This window comes from Lycorma delicatula, chromosome 5 (genome assembly GCF_047948215.1).
Source record: "Lycorma delicatula isolate Av1 chromosome 5, ASM4794821v1, whole genome shotgun sequence".
Taxonomy (NCBI): Eukaryota; Metazoa; Arthropoda; class Insecta; order Hemiptera; family Fulgoridae; genus Lycorma; species Lycorma delicatula.
In genome coordinates this window covers 2,119,923-2,135,138 of record NC_134459.1, presented here as the reverse complement: position 1 = coordinate 2,135,138, position 15,216 = coordinate 2,119,923, and the positions used below count along the sequence as shown (strand labels likewise).

Genomic DNA, 15,216 nt, shown 5'->3' with positions numbered 1-15,216 from the left:
TGTTGGGAACTTTTTGACTACCCTCCATACAGTCCCAACCTTGCATCTAGTGACTACTTCCTCTTATTGCATTTGAGAAAGTGGTTTGGTGGACAGTGGCTTGAAAATGATGAGGAATTCAAGACTGTTGTTGTCAAGTGGTTCAATTCCCAGGCAGCGAACTTCTTGCAGGGGGTTAAAGAAATTGGTGCACCGTTACGAAAAGTGCTTAGAACTGAATGGCGATTATGTGGAAAAGTGAAGTAAATATGTAGTAAACTAAAACTGTAAGTAAAAACCTTTTCTCACAAGTTAATTTTTGTAATGATCAAATGGCCCTTTATGAATATGCCTCGTATTATTAATTATAATAATTTTAAAAAATCATAGTAATGCATGTAAAAATTAAATCTCAAAATGAGAAAAAAAAGGACAGAATGCGTTTATTGTAAAGACCTGATGTTAATAATCATGTTATTTTATTCTTGATCCAGTATCTTTGCAAAAAATATTTTGCTCATTGTAAATATTGTACAATTAATGTTTATGAATTTGTATGGCAGTATGAGTTGATGTATTTTGTGTTTGAACTTCTTATCTGTTGAGTTACAGCAAAATAGTTAATAATAGCATAATAATAACAATAAACTATTCAGTGATTAATTTTTACAAAATGGAATGAATAAAAGTAAAAACATATGCACAATTTTTAATAGATAAATCAAACAAATAAAACTTTTTAAAGATAAATATTATTCTTTAGAGATCTCAAAATTCACATTAAAATTTTGAGACTAACGGCTGATAAGGAAAGTGTTTTTCGCCCTCCCAAGAAAAAAACAATGGCTTATATGGTAGTGGGAAACTTTGTCTTTAAGATTTGGAAGTCAAGAGTCAGAAAAAATAGGTTCCTTTAATGATAATCGCTAAGCTAAAAAAACGCTCAGAAAGCTGTTTGCATTATACTCTTATTAAGATTACATATTATTCAATGTAGCTTTTTTGTGTAATACATTTTAAATTGAATTTGATGAAATTTTGATTTTCTGAATCAGTTTATTTCTGTAAGAGATAGCTATATATAGTATTAGTTATAGAAATTTCAGTTTTATTTTTGTCACCATTCATCAAAGTAGTTTTCTATTCTTGAGTTATCAAGAACTTTCTGATTGTGAGTTATTAACAACAAAATCTTATTTATTAGTGATTTTTCTATGCAAGACAAAAATTTGAAAAAGAAAATCTTTTTTTTAAATTAAAAAGAACTTTTTTTAATATAGACAAAAATTTATGGAATAAAATGCAGAATAAAAAAAGTTATTTTTATTTTTTATTTTTATTTTATAAATAGTTTAGTTTAAGTAAACCATTTGATAAACGGTTTAAGTTAAAACCTTAACTCATGGCATGTAGATACTCATGTACTGGTGTGTTTATATGTATACAAAAGACACTAGGAAAGTTTTGCAATATGACTTTTTTTGATTATTTTTTGTTTGAAATGATCTTCATCACACTTTATATACTTTTCATTCTTTGAAACTAGTCTTCAAAGAAAAGAAACCCTGGCGTATTTCATCGGTGGTCTGAACACACGCATCCTCCCAAGCCCTTAGGAGGTCATCATCGCTTATAGAATGCCTTTCTTTCAGTTTGTTCTTCTCCTGGGAGAACAGCATGAAGTCACATGGAGTGATGCCAGGACTGTAGGGAGAGTGCTGTAACAGTTTTATTTTGGTGCTGGCCAAATACTCAGAGCACACTTGGGAGAGTTATCATGGTGAAGAAACCATCGATCCTTGAATTTGGGTGCAGCTTCTTGACAGCTTCGACAAGTTTAGGCAGACATTCCTCAGTATACCATTTGCCTGTAACTGTCTTCTGAGTTTCCAACACAACTCGCTGTAAAGTTCCACTATGGCCACCATTCTCATCTTCAAACACCCACAAAGTTGTTCTCTTGTTCTGACCCTTGGTTGGGACATCATAGTAGAACAACCTAGTTCCTCACCTGTGGCAATACTGTTCACACAGCAACATTTCTCCCATTTTCAAACTTTTCCAGCATTTCACAGTGCCATGAAATACAACATGACAGCTGATCGTCAGAAGTTATACAGCACCCAGAGAGTACAAAGCTTTCTAACTTGAAGGTGATCTCACAGAAAAGCATGAATTACTGGTGCATTAATGCCCAAGGACACCTCTATTTGGTGGTTGGTCACATGCTTGTTTGTCTCAAACATTTTCCATAGTGCAGCAATGTTTCTCGTGGTCACAGAAAAAGATGGTCGACCTGATCTTCAAGCATCCTCAAGGACAAAATTTCCTTTTTCAAACTCTGTAAATATCTAAATATCTAAATATAGTTGTCTAATATAGTTGTATGATGAGGGCAGTCCTCTCAAAGTATAGAAGTTATCTTTTATAAACACTGATGAGCACTTAACCCGCATGCAAAATTGCTCAGTATTCAGTTTTCAACCACGACAACATCACTATCTCTTTTCACTAATGCTGCTAAAAAGCAAATTAGACTGAACAGTGATTTGAGGAGGCACAGTACAGATTGGGACCCATCTGAAGATGCACTAACTTGCATCTTCTAATGAAGATGCAGTGGAGTTACCTCCACTGCGTTATCCGCAGGCAACACTTCCGATGCGGTGAGTCTAACACTCTCTTGTATATGAGGTATCTTAACGCACTAGCCCAAAAAATCTCCGCACCATATAATAGTGAGGAGTACGTCACGCTCGATGGAAGCCTCCTCCTCTGCTTACTAGGTCCTCTTGTGTTGGGGAGAAGAGCCGCAACTGCACGCATTACTCTTTCTGCTTTCTCTCTGGCCTCCAAGATACGGGTCCCAAATCTAAGCCGCGCGTTAACCCGTATCCTCAAATACCTGATGGCAGGCTTTGACACAATCTTCCTTCTCTCCGATTCAATGATCAGGGTTGTAATTAAGACTATCTCTGTCTTTTCTGGCGCTAGTTCCAGTCCTACACCACGGCTCGATATGAAGTCCGAATTTTGTCGGCAATATCTTTCTTGGTGGCTGCACTAACCACGAGTGTGACATCTTCAGCGTATCCAGAAATGGAGACATTCTCAGGAAGGGGGATCCGCAGTACCCATCATACGCAGCATTTCAACACCTCGATATACACTTCTTTCTAAAGTGTTATTCTCGGTAGCGTATATAAGCCTCCTATTCCTCAGATATGACGATATCATTTTCATTAAATAACTAGGGACCTGAAGGTTCACCAACGCTGAGGCGATGGGGGTGTAAGAAACGCTATTAAACGCGTTCCTCACATTTAACGCCACCATCGCGCACGTCTTTCCTTCAGTAACGATAGTACAGGCCGCATCCGTTACCTCGGCCACCGCGTTCAATGCAGACTTTCCAGCTCGGAAGCCAAATTGTCTCGTCGAAAAGCCATCAGAATCCTCAATTATTCGGACCAATCGCTGGTGTATCATTCGCTCCATGACCTTTGCCATCGCGTCAATCATCGTTAGGACGCGAAAGGAAGATGGGAGAGGCGGATCGCGGCCAGGCTTCAGTACTAAGACAAGACGTCTCTTCCACCTTCGTTCTCCCCGTGTGCGCTATTTTGTTATTTTTATATAAAAATTAATATCTAAAGTTTGGATGGACGAATCGCATTAATATTTGGTAAGCGTCTTGGTAATAAAGTTTTAAAATTATCAAAAAATCAGAACTGAAATACCTTCGCAAATGACAAAATGGCAGCCATGTCTATTTTTCAATCCGTTATATCTCCGTAAATATTAATTTTATCAAATTTATATTATTTGCTAACACATTAATCCTTTTATTGTGAACAAAATGACATTTTATTTTTTAAAATCGGTCAAAAAATAGTCGAGTTATGGAAGAAGGTTGATGTAATTTTGTGTCTGTTTATAGGTCCTTCACTTTACGTTAATTTAATTAAATATTAATTGTTTTTATTTATTGTTGATTCTAGTACTGTAAATTAGTATCAAATTATGTAACAATTTTTTCACAATAATTGACCTAATAATTAAAAAAAAAAAAACCTGTGATAATCTTACGTTAATTATTGTAGAACATTAGGTGTACTTAAACAGTTAACAATTGTTAAAAGTTATCAAACGTGTTCAAAGTGTCCACCATTAGAAATTACACAAGTTTCCGGCCTTTTTCTGAGAGATTGTCTTTACCTTCCAAAAAATCCAGGAGTATTCCTAATTTCTTGAAATTCATTTTGGATTCTTGTTGAAGATCCTCAATATTGAATTGAATAAACAATAATACGTTTCAAATGGCCCCACAGGTAGAAGTCAAGAGGTTTAAGTCAGGTGATCTGGCAGGCCAGGGCTTTGGCCTTATGCAGCCTATCCATGGAAAGTTTCATGCAGGAAATCTGATACCGACTGACTTTCGGTTAAAGAGCAAGATAATTTTCCATTTAAACAATTTGGTAGAATGACAGGACCTAAAAGATAGTCATTAAAAATACTTGCCCCCATATATTCAGGGAAAATCTTTGTTGATGGCTACCTTGGAAGATACCATGAGGATTCTTGTCACTGCAAATACGCTGGTTGTGCTAGTTTTGAACAACGTTCCTGTTGAAAGAAGCTCCATTTGTACATTGTTAACATGATCAACAGTAATAGTTGCAGAGTAAAATTATTCAAAAGTGAAAAATTAATATCGATCGTTTTATTATTATTTTATATTAATTCTTATCGTGAGAAAATTATTACTTAATTTGATACTAATTTACAATACTAGAATTAACAAAAAATAAAAACAATTAATATTTAATCGAAGTTAACGTGATTACAAGGACATGAAAACAGACATAAAATTACATCAATTTTCTGCCATAACTCAGCCATTTTTTAACCGATTTAAAAAAATAAAAGGCTGAATATTTTAGCAAATAACATAAATTTGTATAAAACTAGTATTTACAGAGATGTAACGGATTGAAAAATAAACATGGCCATCATGTTGTAATTTGGAAAGATATTTAAGTCCTAATTTTTTTATAATTTTAAAACTTTATTACCAAGACGCTTATCAAATATTAATGTGATTTGTCTATCTGAAGTTGAGATTAAACATTTATATAAAAATAACAAAATGACAGATGGGGGGAGAATGAAGGAAAATTGCCATTTTTCCTAAGGATATATTTTTAGTTTTACAAGTACAATCTGAAAAAATATAGCCAGGACACCATTTTAGAAGCACTCTGTATATGTATTTTTTGCTTTAAAATAAATTAATGAATAGTAATAAATTTATTTTTTATTTATTCCGTTCTTGACTGGGATTCAAACCCAGGACCTCTGGATTTACCTTAAAATACTCATTATTATATCTATTAAATTCACACATGTGCTTTTACCATGACCAAGCCTTCTTCAGGTGTTTGTTAAATAAAATCTTAAATTAATATTAACGGTTTTAGAAAATTTTTATTCTCTCAATCATAGAGTTAAAACTGAATTGGTATTACAAAATATTATATACTCAACCTCCTATTATTTATAACTAATGTAATATTTAAAAATTATATAAAATTCTCCTAATCTATTCGTCTGTATCAAAAACTAATTGTTTGTTTGTAGTAGTTGTATCATCACTATTTTTAATTACATCTAATCTTTCCATTAGTATTGTTTTGTATTTACTATAATTTATTTCTAATATTTTTATACTATCTAAATCATTAAGATTTCTTTTTCTTTTTTTATGTTCTGTATAATTTGGTTCTTGTTTTGAATACTTATTAGCTTGCAATTTTTCCTGGTATCTTTTTTTAATCATTTTTTAGACATACCTGTCTGTATAAAACTTTTGACCATCTTCTTTACCGCATTTTATTTTATACAAACCCGGATAATTATTTTTATTATTATGCTTTATTGTGATTTTAATTTTATTTAACTTCTTATTCAACCTTTTGTTATTTGTTTTTTATGTTATCTTAATTCTTTAATTAAATATTTTTCTTATATTGGTGTATTATTATTATTACATATAATTGGAAAATAGTGGTTAATTTGTTATTGTTATTATTTTATTTAAAGTAGTAAATTTATTAATTTTGGTGGTATGTTTTACTTTTATTTTATTAATTAAAGCATTTATGTGTTTTGTTTTATAACCATTATTATCAGCTATACATTTTATTTTATTAATCTCCTCTATTTTTCATTATTAATATGGTTGAAAGCTCTATTTAACATGCTGTTATATTTTGACATCTTTTGTATAATTGGATATATAGATCTGCTGTTTATTGTAGAATATTATAATATTAATGTAATATAATTATTAATTAATTATTATATAATATTAATTATATAATTAATATAATATTAATATTGTATTATTTATTTCTAATTCTGCTTTATGTTTTTTATTGATATTATATAATTGTTTAATTTTTTCAAAATTATATCGTGCTCAGTTTATATTTGTTCACTGAAAATCATGAAAATATCATCTATGCCTTGAGGTAGGTAATCCCCACGTCCGGAACACAACATCTACGTTCCACGTCCAGGACAGAAACAGCTGTGCTTACGTATATAATACTTATAGCTGGCTAACGGGGTTCCGAGTAAATTCCTCTGTTATGCTTTTTACTTTTGACCTGGTTCCAACTTCAGGTCACCAGACGGACTAGATTTTTCGGCCACCTGTAGGATATGGACAAACAAACGATTTGGAAATGGATTCACACAATTTTTAGAGCTGGCGATGTGGCGGCCAGGGTCAATGTTATTGCAGGTGTAACGGAGACCCTTCCGTTGTCCACATGCCCCCTGCGATGGCAAGCATGTAGCAATGGTGTCCATGTATATCGGTGTATGGGAGCTCTGAAAGCTTCGGTGAGTAGGAGCCTGGAGTCAGTGCAGAGACTGCGCATCCGCTCTCTGGTAGGACATATGGCGGTTCCACCGGAGTACCGGATCGGACCTCCAAGGTTAGTAGCCCTGGAGTGGGGATGTATCCCGGCGGCTAGCCTTGCTACAGAAGGGATAAATCCACATGAATATACTTGAACAACAACCAAACATGGCAGAGGGTTCACGAAAACACCCTCGTTTAGAACCGGTCGAAAGAGTGTAGAATCTCAAAGAATAGAAGTTGAGACTAGAAAAAGCTTGCAAAAAGCTTTTTTCAAGAGCAACATTCCGAAGCCGAAATATTTAATAATCACGAAGGAAGACGGCAATTTCTCGAAGGTGAGTCCCTTCCTCATTGCTCGAGAAATAAATAAATGTGCTGGAGGGCCTGTTAAGGAAATTAGGAAAATTTTCACGGGACTTCATATAGAGACTGTAAATGATACACAGTGTCAGAAGATCCTTGGGCTGAAAAAAATAGGAGAATTGGCTGTACGTGTTGATCCCCATGGCACACTCAACACCTCAAGGGGTGTTGTCTGTCAGGATCTTTTAAACTGTTTGGAGCAAGAAATTGTTGAAGAACTAGCAGCGCAAGGAGTAATAGAGTGTTGCCGATTGAACATGAGAAGGAATGGCGAAGTCCTACCTTCAGCATCTCATGTTCTCACATTTAACCGGCTTACTTTGCCGGAGAAAGTAAGAGCGGGAATACATTGATTGGATGTGCTGGCATTTGTCCCGCAGCCAATGAGATGCTTCAAGTGCCAACGTTTTGGCCACACCGCTGTCAGATGTGAGAGACCACAAATATGTGTGTGCGGCGATGAGTTACATGAGGGAGAGCCATGTAAAGAGCCTCCTACATGCATCAATTGTAAGGGAGCACATTCTTGTAGTTCCAGGAACTCTCCTGTCTACAAAGACAAGGTAGCTGTACAGGAAGTAAAAACCCTGCAAAAGGTCAACTACTTCGAAGCTAAGAAGATTGTTAACGCCCGCAGGCCTCGAGCAACAACAACTTATGCTCAGGCTGCGGCTGCTGTTCCTGCTCCTGCTCCGGTTGCTGTTGATGAAAATCAGCTCAACAGCAAACTTGCGCCTACTTTGGCTAACATGATTGAAAGAATTATTGAAAATAAAATGAAGCCTTTCAATGGTAAAGAGCATGTAAAGCCAAAGATATTAGTACAGTCTCCTGAAGATAAAACTCCGAAAGTTGCTCTTGTTCAGAAGAAAACGGACGCTAAAGCAGAATCACAAGTCCGTCTTAGTGAGATACTTATTGATAAGCAGAAAGTAGCAGTTACAGAGACTGTTATGGAGGCTCCCAAGCCTCCTTCAACTGAGGTGGCCTCTAAACCACAGAGGTCACAAAAAACCACGCAGGGGGGCGAGTGTTCCCCCCTTCCACAGGCGGTGACTGCTGCTATCCCCGTGTCGGGGGTCGGCCAGGTTGCCGCCTCTCAATCGGCGCCTGAAACCGGCGCCGATCCATACCCGTCGTCGTCGGCGGCTTCGGTGGTCTCCGATTCGGAGACCGGAAGCTACACGGAACGTCCTCGCCGGACGTTCTCCGCGAACACGATGCTGTTCGCAATATGGAGAAAAAAAGAAAAAAACGTTGGCCGAAAGGAAAACCTAGGCTGTAATTTAATTAAAAATTAGCGAGTCGATTGTACAATGGAACATCAATTTTTTTTTTCAAACATTCATGAGCTCCAACGCTTGGTACATGATGTAGACCCGATTTGTATATGTCTGCAAGAAACACATTTCAGCCGAAACGAAAATGTTAAATTGAAAGGATATGATATATTTCGGCGAGATCAACCGCCAAATGTAAGAGTTAGAGGTGGAGTAGCAATATTAAAGTCGACTAGAGCTACCGCCGAAGCTGTTGATCTAAATACAAACCTTCAAGCGGTCGCCATTAGAATGAAGCGTCCGATTCAGGTCACTGTTTGCAGCATATACTTGCCGAATTTTGATTGGAAGGAGGATGACATAGCACGACTAATTTCTGAGCTTCCGTCACCTATTTTAGTGGTGGGTGACTTTAATGCTCATAATTCTCTTTGGGGATCGGATCGAGTAGATCCCCGCGGAACAGAATTGGAAAGGTTCCTGATGAATTCTGAACTTATTCTCTTAAATGACGGGTCAGGAACCTTTTTCAATGCCAGAGATGGATCGACGTCCTGTATAGATCTAGCACTCATAAGCGGATCGATAGCACCGAGGTACACCTTCCATGTTTTAGACGATTTGCATGGAAGTGATCATTTGTCGGTACAAATTGTAACTGATGTTACAAGGAAAATAATACCCCATCTCTAAAAGATGGTTGTTTGATAAGACAGATTGGACGAGCTTCACAGCTACAACGATACTCCCTGAAACAACTGGAGTTATCGGGGACGATGTCGACGCTATAACAAATGCGATACTTGAGTCGGCATCGAGATTCATTCCCAAAACATCTGGGAAACTTACAAAGAAACCCTTTCCGTGGTGGAACGATAAAATAAGTGAAGCTATAAAAAGAAAGAAAAGAGCGTATAACGCCTTTAAGAAACGTTCTACCACAGAGAATCTTATTGCCTTTAAAAAATACAGGGTGTATGCAAAACGTCTCATGATAGATTCGAAGAAACGATCCTGGCAGCAATACGTATCATCCATTGACAGAAGTACTACTGCATCAGACGTTTGGAGGAAAGTGAAGGCGATTTGTGGGCGTAAAAATTTTGCTCCCATAACTAGCCTTCAAGATGAAGATGAAATTAAAGACACTCCTAACAAAATTGCAGAGTTATTATCCAATCACTTCGAGAAAGCCAGCAAAACGGCTAACTACGAAGAAGATTTTCGAGCGAAAAAAGAACTTGAAGGTCTACTAAATTTCAGAACTGAGTATAATTACTCATATAATGTACCATTTAAAATTGAAGAATTCATGAAAGTGTTGGAGAAAGCAGTTAATACAGCTGCTGGTCCGGATGAAATCCATTATAATATGATCAGGCAGCTGAATACCACTGCAAAACGCAGATTATTAGAATTGAATAATCAAATATGGCGGGATGGAATGTACCCGCAGCAGTGGAAAAAAGCTCATGTTGTTCCAGTACCAAAGAAAAAAAAAAATTTAACAGATCCCAATAGCTATCGTCCTATTTCCTTGACGTGTGCTATGGGAAAAATACTCAAAAAAATGATTAATAATCGACTCGTCTGGGTTTTGGAAAAAGAAAACCTGATATCACCATATCAAGCAGGTTTTCGACAATACCATTCTACCACCGATCAAATGAGAACATTGTATATAACAGCTTTATTACAAGGAAGCATTGCGTTGGAGTCTTCTTCAATCTGCAGAAGGCTTTCGATATGACCTGGCGTTATGGTATAATGCTCCAGATATATGACTGGGGCATTCGTGGCAATCTGCCAGTACTGCTCAGCAACTATATGAATGACCGTACCTTCCAAGTACGCGTCAACAATGAATATTCATCTGAAAGAATCTTGGAAAATGGCATACCGCAAGGTTCGCCGTTGAGCGGTACCTTGTTTATGATCGCCATTAACAAATTGATATTAGCCATTCCAGTAGAAATCAGCAAAAATTATTAAAATTTTTAAATAATTTTAATGTTGATGATTTTAATGTAAAAATTTTATGTTGATGATTTGGCAATTGTGTATGCCAGCAACAAGACTGCTATGATGAAATACAAACTGCAACGGGCGATTGACGCCTTAAATGAAGTTGCGAGGAATAATGGATTCCAATTTTCACCAGAAAAAACGTGCTGTGTACACTTCTGCAGGAAGAGAATTCCTCATCAAAGTCCTACGTTGAGAATTGGCAATGATCCAATACAATACAAAGAGAATGTGAGATTTTTAGGACCGGTATTGGATAAATCCCTTACGTGGGGATTACACATACAGGACTAGAGTGATAGATGCAAAAAAACCCTAAACATTATAAAATGTTTATCGAACATTAACTGGGGCTCAGATAAAGAGATATTATTGAGATTGTATAAACCATTGGTTCAATCTAAACTAGAATACGGATGTATCGTATATTCATCCGGTAGAAAGTCGCATTTAAGAAAGTTAGACGTAGTTCATAATAGCGGAATAAGATATGCAACAGGCGCTTTCCGCACAAGTCCGGCGAATAGCCTAATGTCCGAAGCCGGATAATGCCACTACATTATAGAAGAGAGATCCTTTTGTTAAGATATGCAGCAAATGTATGGGCTCTCCCTGCTCATATAAATAATAAATTGTTTACGAATTATCCTATGGCTGCATTATACGAACGTCGTACTACCTATTCCAGACCAGCCGGAATTAGGTACCACAAATTAAGAAGAAAATACGAAATTGCTATTCCTGAGACACTAGCAATTTCCACAAGAAAAATACTGCCATGGCTTTTGCCAGTGGTAAATGCAAGGTTGGATCTCTGTCAGGAAGAAATAAAAAAGAAGCCAGCAGTGATCATCCAACAGGAATTTTTAGCCACCGTCAGTAACTATGAAGAACATATCAGAATTTATACTGACGCCTCTAAAACCAAACATGGTGTTGGATGCTCCATATATGTAAATGGAGAGGCCCACTTTTGGAAACTGCCAGATATGGCCAGTGTTTATACGGCAGAACTTACTGCCATTCTGCAAGCTCTTCGCTACACAGAATACTATTGCAAAGAGAGAGTGCTAATATGTTCCGATTCTCTAAGTGCACTTGTTGCAATTCGGAACAAAAACATTAAGGATGTCCTAATTTCAAAATTTCAAACATCCTGTCAATTTTATACGTTTTAAAGCAACAAGGACAGCGATGTGTATTTATATGGACTCCAAGGCATGCTGGTATTACAGGTAACGAAAGCGCAGACGACGCTGCCAGAAAGGCAACAGTCTGCGATGATTTTGATGCATTTCCTGTAAGAGTGACAGATGTTAAAAACCGTCTAACGAACATAGTAAGAAACAAGTGGAATACTGATTAGAGGAGTTTAAATACAAAATTAAACTCAATAAAAACTTCTCCATATAAATGGAAAAGCGACTTTAAGTTGACTCGCCGTGAACAAGTAGCTGTGACCAGACTTAGAATCGGTCACATGCGATTAAAAAATTCATATTTGTTAACCGGCGAAGAGAGACCAATGTGCGGTGTTTGCAATAAAACACTTACAATTAAGCATCTAATAGAAGAGTGTTCAATATATGAGGACCTCAGAAAGAGGTTCCGTCTAAGAAATGATATTACTGCTGATCTGGATAATGGAAATGAAGAAAAGATAGTTGCTTATTTACACGCCAGTGGACTTCTTAGAAGTCTGTAAAAGTGAAAAATTTAAAGCTGTGTTAAAGAGTCTCTAAGTGGTAGTTTATTTGTATATGGGAGTCTCGAAGCGTGGCACTTATAGTGACGGGAGGTAGCCCTCTTGCCTAGGCCACCCTGGCTCGTCTGCATTCAAGAGCAGTGAGTCAGGGTGTGTCCAATGATGGCATGGGGGACCCTCAAGGGTGCACTGAGGGCGCAAGGCTATGGGTAAGCGCAATGGATGCCTGTTAATAAGGAGAGTCAACTGCCACGGCACCCTGGCGTGACTGATATACTGCTCAACGGCGGTTCTGGTCGCCCCGAGGGTGCTTAAACAAACTAATAAACGAGTTTGGTAGAAGAAGAAAATGGTATTGTATAGACATATATTTTTATTTTCATGTCCATTGAGAATTTCATCTCAATTTTTAATATCGGGGCCCTAAGTGTTGTGTTTATCTTTGTTATTTGTGTCTTAATGTTTTGTGTAGTTTGTGCTTTTAAATAAAATGTAAGGGCCCTTTACACCCTTACATATGACGATCCTGATGGTGATACTAATTCTTTCTAGGAACGTGATGAGGGCTAATGACCTTAGTAGTCGATGCCCGTAAAAATTCAAGAAAAAAAAAATATCATCTATGAATCTTGTCAATAGTTTTATTTTATGTGCCTTGTGAATTCGATTTACTTTATATCTTTCATACTTTGTAAATAAATTTCTGGCATTATGTTACTAAACGATGAACCCATTTTAGTATATATGTCAAATTTGAAAATAATTCTGATTTAAACATAATTCAAGTAACATTATTATTTGATCAACATTTTTTACATTATTTTTAATAAGTATTTTTGTATTAATTTTATTTTATCTATTTACAGATATGTTAGTTTACAAATCTTTGATATCAAATTATATTAATTTATCTTTTTCTTCTAATTTTATTTTTATCAACTTATTTGCCAATTCTAATTTGTTTTTTTTTTTTATTATAATTATTTTTTAATTTTACATTCTCGTTTAAAAATTTTGCAATATTATAAAATGGTATTATTATAGCCTTATTATATAACGGTAACTTATGTTAAAATTTAAATTTTATACTGCTAGGATGTTTATTAATATTATATATACATATATATTTTATTTTATTAGATCAACCAAAGTACAGAATTACTGTACAGAACATTGTGTACTTCGGTTGATCTAATAAAATAAAATAAATATTTGTGTATAATACAGAGAAGTATGATTCTTAAAAGAATTGATTTAAAAAATATATATAAACAATTATTTTAAAAATAAATATTTAAATCTACCAGATACAGTTCAAATAAAAGATAAGAACACTCACCTATCTTTAGTACTTTCATAGATTTACTCCACCATCAGCAGGCATAATTATGTAAATTATGCTTAATTATAAATTAAAATTTATAGTTTAAAATATAAAATTAAAAAAAAATTATTTGTGTGTATATACTAGTTAGTTAAAACTTCTTAACATCTACCATGGTAAGATAATGAATATATATATATATATATATATATATTCAATAACAATTACTTGTATTGTTGTAATTACTTGTATTGTTGTGCATGTATATTGCAGGCGCTAATTTGCTAATGATCATTATGTAATGATACATAATTTGCTAATGATGCATATGATTAACTCAGGGAATTTATTTTTGTGACAAAATTCATACGTATTACATATCAGTTTGCAATAATGATTGCAATAGTTCAAATGAGCTAAAATATCCTAAAGCATTTCTTGATACACGAATGGTTTTTTTATAACGATTCTGTAATTGTTTTAACGTAATTCAAATCTTTCTCTTTGTGGGTTTTTAAAAATATTATTTTCTGTAACATCCTCAAAAATGAATTTACGAGTGATCTGATTTTGTAAGTATAAGTAGAGGAGTGGTATTAAAAGATTTATTCTTGTTTATACTTAATTTTACTCAGGTTTTTTAAACTGATTTTTCCAACGTAATCATGCTTAATATTGTTGAGTTAAAGCCCTGAAGAGCATAACACTATCACGTATTCACCATCGCATACTACAATGTATTTATGTTTATTTTATTATAAACATCATTTCCTGGGGGTTTCCCCCCCTTCAGTTCTATGTGTTTGCTACAAACCAGTCTCTAAGTTAGTTAATTTTATCTGCTTCCTGCTCATCACTCATTAATTAACTTATAATCATTGTAGTTAAATTTTCTTGTTTAATCAGGATTACATTTTGAGTGATAGTTTGTTGTAGAATTTAATTAAAAATTTTCTATTTAGATAACATATTGTTTCTACTTCTGTTCTTCAAAAGATAAGTAGTAGTATTATTCATGAAAATTGTATTTTTGACTTATTGATTGATTTATTTATTTTTTATTTTTTTTTTACTGCAGTAATTATTTCTTTGTTGAAGTAATATGTGTATATATTATACATTGTTTTTATGTTTGTGTGTATATGAGTGTGTTCATTTTGCGACAGACTTCAAAACAAGAAGATTTTCAATTTGATATTTTAATATATCTTTTCATATTTAGGAAAGTTTTTTTAGGAAGACATTTAGGAAAGTTTTTTGGGCATATTTTTTGTTGGATTTTTTTTTAAAAAAAAAGAAAAGTTTATATCTGTATGTAAGATATATACAATGTATAAATGTATATGAAAAAGGTAATCCAATAGTTTGGTAATACGTTCCTAAAATAAATACAAGAAAAAAGATGCCTATATAAGTCTGTTACACACCTTTTTATCTGTTTGTCCCCCATTCTGTGTTTTCAAATAGAACTTTATATCTCCACAATCAGTAGTGTCATTTTAATGAAAATTTGTCATGACTTTTTAAATTAATATTTCCTACATAATAAACAATCATGGAAATTTTACGTTTATAAATTTCAAAATGTTGGCAATCATAATTTTTCACT

At 34.6% G+C, this 15,216-nt stretch overlaps 1 protein-coding gene across 5 annotated transcripts in view; it reads left to right on the top strand.

The window, feature by feature from the left end:
* fbl (pantothenate kinase 3 fbl) overlaps positions 1 to 15,216 on the top strand; it is a 171,368-nt gene that overhangs the window by 40,981 nt on the left and 115,171 nt on the right. The window contains exon 1 of one of the 5 annotated variants that reach the window (XM_075365512.1): positions 14,161 to 14,179. The exons of the other annotated variants lie outside the window; for them this stretch is intronic. The gene's annotated coding sequence lies outside the window, so the exon portion shown is untranslated. Of the gene's footprint in view, positions 1 to 14,160; positions 14,180 to 15,216 lie in introns of those variants that run through there. 5 annotated transcript variants of the gene reach the window in all.